Raw genomic sequence first — 6,055 nt, 5'->3', positions numbered from 1 at the left:
TTGAAGCCTGCCGACTCGTATAGAGCTGTGGCACATTTTATGTTAGATTGGCAGCCTTCAGGTACCTTAAAGATATCTTCCAAAAGCTGTCTTAGGCAAAGGTCAAACAAAAGTTTGAGGGGAAATAATAACCATTATATATACTTTAAAGGCATAAACAATCAGAAAATGACATCAGGAAAAACTCAATAAATATAAATGTTATTAAGCTTAGTATTCACAATAATGACACACAGGCACCTGCTTTGCTTTATGCAAAGAAGGTGCCATTCTCCCTGTCCAAAAACTTGCTTTCCAAATGCTCTGTAATTTTCCAAATTGCCAGTACAAGATGAGGGCAACCCACTGTTCTTACAAAGATACAGTACTACAACAATATAAAACTTGCATGTTCATGATAAATTGTAAATATAGAATAAACCTTTGCTGATTGTAGGTCTTACATTGTTGGCTCAGCAGTTGAGCACAAAACTTTACAAAAGCAAAATTCTTTTGAATTATCAATAAACATCCAAAAACAAAGTCATAATCCATGATATTTAAAATACAAATTCTTTGGATAAATTGCTGCAACACTAAAATCTACTTTGCCCTAAATTGAGAGCAGGCAGCCTGGTTGTGAGCATTGTTAGAAATTAACATCTAAGAACACCTGTGAATCTAATCTGCATATTAAAGTCAGTCATTGTAAACTATTCAACATCAATACTGTATATACAGTCATGTTTTACACAAATAGAACAGATATATAAATAAAATCTTAAACAAAAAAAAATTCATTTTTTTTTTCAACATCAAATAAGCATGCAAGCCTTGTGGTTGTGCTACCACATTTTAATGTATTATCAATAAAAAAAATACATGCAGGATGTACTAGAGTACTCTAATCCACTCCTTGGAAAAGCAGCAGGGGCAGCTTACAAGAAACATTCGCTATATATTATTATAAGGAACTATAAACAATAATAAATTTTAATGGCATAACAGTCCTACTGAAATCATTTGTTACTCCTTACAAAATAGTTTGTTTACTTCTGTCAATTTCAGCTAAATGTACGAGATCAACAAACCTTAGTGAACACTTATTATAACACATTCAAAAGACTTACTAATATTAAATTTACATTCCTATAAAATATTTGTGATACCAGTATAACCACACAATTGTGACTTAATAAAGGTAAAGGTGCAAACTGTACTTTGTTATACTGTATTTAGTAATTACAGCATTACTGTACTTTCCTAACATCACAATATCCATAAGAGCCTGTGGTACATGCTAGATCTTGTTTATTCTCAGATAGAATGAAAATACTGATACATACATTTCTCTTTGAGATCAGTTAACTACATAAACATTACTAATGACTTCAAAACTCATAAAATTCTTAATGCATATTAATATAAAGAGTAATTCTTTGGAGTACTATGACATTCATCAACAAGTACCTTTCATTAAAGATTAATACCAAAGAATTGCTCATTAGTGTGATTTACCACGTTAGTAATCATCTTTGGTACTGAATAACCAACATTCCAAGGCACTTAACCTTTACTGGAGATAAAGAAAACAAAAAACATCTAGTACAAACAGCTTCTCAATACCACTAGCAATTACACTCTCTCAAGTTATTTAAGGTGGTGGCAATTTTATCAACTTGAGGCATAAACTTCAGCATAAATAAATTGCACAATTCTAGAGAAATTTGCAATATACTAATCAGTTAAAAAATGTTATTAAGCTTTTTCTCAATCTATTACTTTTAGTTTAAACCATCAATGCTTGTATTTATATAAAATTAGTGCAAAAATTAGGTAATCAAGAGAAACTTGTTATACAAACTATCCCACACATTACGACAAATGGCACCAATTAGACAAATTGGTTACAGTATCCATTTCAAATCTGAATATAATGACATGGGCAGTAAATTTTGTGTGACATTTTCAAGAGAATTCACCATAAACTTTACCCAAAAATCACAATTAACAGCAGCAGAGGGGGATACAATTAAGTGGACTATGTAAAGAACGTGTTAAAACAATGACCAGCACATTGCATGATCTTGCAATCGTGGCTAATCTTTAAAACAATTTTTTTTTTGTAGCCTGAATATACATTCATCTGATGAATTTAAATGTTTTCAAAAATTAAAGCGTAGCCAGATAATAAACTTGGTTTCATTACCTATACCAATGTCAGAAATCAGTTTTACATATATATCATTGTTGTTGGCTACATCTTACACTTGTATGACAAGTTTAAATGTTTATAAATTAACATTTTAAGCCAACTAGTGCAGAAAAGGTAAAAACCCTTTAAAAGCTTTATTCCAGGATGGATTGGTGTCTAATACTGAAATTAATTTCTTAATTTAATTAAATGATAAATGTACTTTTTAAGTACTTTCAGTCTTGTAGTCAAGGCTTTTTCTGCAAAAATTTTGTTTGAAATTATGTCCACTTTTTTTTTTTTTTTAACTTGTGCCAATCAAACCAAATCACAAATTAATGTTATAAAAAGTTGTAGTCTAGTCTGACTTTTAGAGATAAAGAATATGCTATATTGAATGATAAATAGCAAAGACTGCATATACAGTTGACCAGACCACACACTAGAAGGTGAAGGGACGACGACGTTTCGGTCCGTCCTGGACCATTCTCAAGGCGATCGACTTGAGAATAGTCCAGGATGGACCAAAACGTCATCGTCCCTTCACTTTCTAGTGTGTGGTCTGGTCAACTTACTTTAGCCATGTTATTGTGACTCATTGCCTGCACTGCATATACCGTACGAGTGCACTGAGAGGTAGCAAAATGAGAAGGCATGCCAATTGTTTGTGTAAGAGAATGTGGGATACTGTACCTATAAATAATGAGAAGTTTCAATAAAGAGGATAAGAGTGCAAACAGGTGTGCATTGTCACATCTCATAAAAAAAACTTTGGTACTTCTGTTAATATTTGGCTGTTATGGTATTGAACTACTGTAGTTCCTCTTCGGCTAAGTTTTCAATCCAAATATTTTGAGCACAATTTTCCTACAATTTTGTTACATTATTTTACCATTCCATAATGTAAGCACCATGCAAGTGGGAAAATAGAGGTAATGATGTCAAGGAAAACTTACATTTCACACAAACTAAAACAAGTATATGATCAGTTTTGTATAAAACAAATCCTCACTCTGCTAGTTCAGTAATGCAAAATATGTTTAAAAATACCAAAAGTTTGAACTGCCTATATGAGAGCTGGAGTGCAGGCTCCATACTACTGCAGCAGATACTCTGCAATAGTTTGCCGAGGCCTAATGTCATGCTCGGACCTTGTGACCTCTTTTTAAAAGTACTGTACCTTATGCTTCTCAGTTTTATAAATACATTTTTACATCATGGCACCACCGATGCATTCTGCACTTCTTTATGCAATAAAGTACTTCTAAGTACAATGTTTGTGGCTAGAAAGTGGCACGAGTATACAGTAAAATATTTTTCAAAAGTGTCTCCCACATGCAGAGGGCAGTCTATACTACCTCCCCATTCCATATGTATATATTTAATGTATTTTATTTAATTTTTTACAATAATTCCACTTTATCCTATTTCCAACTGCCATCCTATATTTAATTTGTATTTAATTTGAATTCCAGTAACTAACATACTTGCCAGTGTGCCCGATTCATCCCATCAAATAGACTATTTGTAATCTAATGTCTTGCATTTTAAGGTGATATCAAAGTAAAATAATCTCTCAATTTTATGCAATTTTTAAACTTTATTTTTGTTTGTTTTGGGCTTTACAAATTTGTTTTATGTATATTTTGTTTTAAATAGTTAGTTTCATCATAATTTCCCAGGGAGTAGAATAATTACAATACTCTCTATATCCACCCATATTTAAATTATGGCAACTAATTAAATTTTATAACTTTTATATATAATAACTTTTCTTTTTTAAATTTTGGATGCAGATATTTCTTTCTCAGTCAACCATGGCCAAACTATAGCACAAAATATTGATAATTTTTCCTAGTCACATAAATTAACTAATAGCAAATAGATTTATTTTCCTCTTTTTTGAAGTTTAAATAGTAATTTGTATTCAAAATAATGCATTTTTACTTATGACAATTGTTTTACTGTACTTATACTAAGCAGTATGAAAGAGTACCTTTTTTTCTGTGGCATTCAAATACCTATGAGGGTACAGTCATGTATTTCTTGTGTGGGTGTGAGCAAGGTCTGACCTCTCATTACTCAAGTATTTTCACTTACTATTCTTTTGGATACATCATTATTTGCAAGTTATAACCCTTTAAGGGTACATAATGCAAGTGTTGGCACTAGTACCACTTGACATATACAGAAGGAAACAGTTTATTATTCAACAGTTCACAAGTGCCAGGTAATTGTTAAAAAAAAAAATTAATACCATTTTTGCATGCTATATTAAAAATGCCTAGATATCATTAACATTGCCAATATAGATTCACCAAGGATTTTATCAAGTTGCACATGACTCAAAGGAACATTGGGAAAGTAATGTTTCTGATTATTCTGTAAATTATGACCTTTACTAAGTGGTGTTCAACTGTTAGCAGGACAATGCTGGTCTTTATTTCACTGAATGTCTATGAGTTTCTATTGTGTGGATAATACATAACCAGGCCAGACACATTTTCCCAATTCCGGTTTCAATAGTAGGAGGAAGGCCTCAAGAATAAGTCACATTTGATATTGCGTAATTTGTTGCCCATAAAAGGTAACGAACTATATCTCCAACAGTTTGATTGTTATAAATGACACGGTAGAAATCTAGGCAAGAACATTTTTTTTTGTTTTGGAGATGGGATAGATGCAAATACCCTCTTAAGGGGCAGTGTCAATGTTGCCATTGTTGTCATAAGAGGCAACATCAACATGGCTGGGAATCTAGCAAAACTTGACAGTCTTAAATCTACTAATGATACAAAAATCATTGCTTATATGTCTATTATGCAGACACACAATTTGCTATAAGGACACCCCCCTCCCCCCTAAAAAAAACATGAATTCTGATTAAAATCAGGAATGATATGATCAGGATTTTGGTGGTGCCAATGTATTTACAATTTAGAGATAACACAAATTTGGAATTCATGTGGCAACACAGGTTACTTCTATTGTGTACCTTTTTCTAAAATTTTAATCTTGAACAATTATAAAAATCATCACTTACAATCTTCATTAAACTTTCCTCTCCCTGAAATTTGTAGAAAACTGCTTCATAATCCTAACTAGTTACTAAAGCCTGTAACTTTTCTAATCAAAATTCTTCTTAGCATCTTTAATAAACAGGGCTGTTTTATTCCCACCTTATTCTAACATAACTGAATTTGTCATTTACTCATACCAATTTTTTTTTTACCCTCTCCATATTTACACAATGCTATACAGTTTCTCATATAAACTAATATAGATGTGATAGTTTAATCTTAAAACTTGTACATTATTAAATATCTGGTTGCAATCAATGTACAGAACTAGATTTTTAAGACTTTGTACACAGCACGAAAGCACAGGTTTTTTCCCCTCAAGTGCATATACCAGTTTCATTTTCTTGAATTGCAATGCATTTATAGTATGCATAAACTCACATTTTATCCTCTAATTCATAAATTGCATAAAAGTCGATAGAAACTGAATTTTTAGTTAAAAGTTAGATGTCAGCATATCAGGAAGACCTATGATGAATTTTAATTAAAAAATTCTGTTCCAAATAATACTATCAAATTACCTCTAGTTGAAGACTGCATTTGTCATTAGCAACATTTCTAAATATAAGAAATTATTCAGTCGAACACATTTTGTTCTAATGAACACATCAGAAACTACAAACATTTTGCAACACATCAAGTTTCCATTTGAAACTTATTTTAAAAAAGTTTATTATTCTTTATTATTTACAAATATATAAAACTAAAGTTAAATTGTTTACCAAACTATGCATGCTAAATGGTCCATTAGTAAATTCAAAGACCTGCAAGACATTGATCTAGTGTACAGTTAGAGATTCTA

The sequence above is a fragment of the Procambarus clarkii genome, chromosome 27, assembly GCF_040958095.1.
Source record: "Procambarus clarkii isolate CNS0578487 chromosome 27, FALCON_Pclarkii_2.0, whole genome shotgun sequence".
Taxonomy (NCBI): domain Eukaryota; kingdom Metazoa; phylum Arthropoda; class Malacostraca; order Decapoda; family Cambaridae; genus Procambarus; species Procambarus clarkii.
This window is presented reverse-complemented; position numbering follows the sequence as displayed.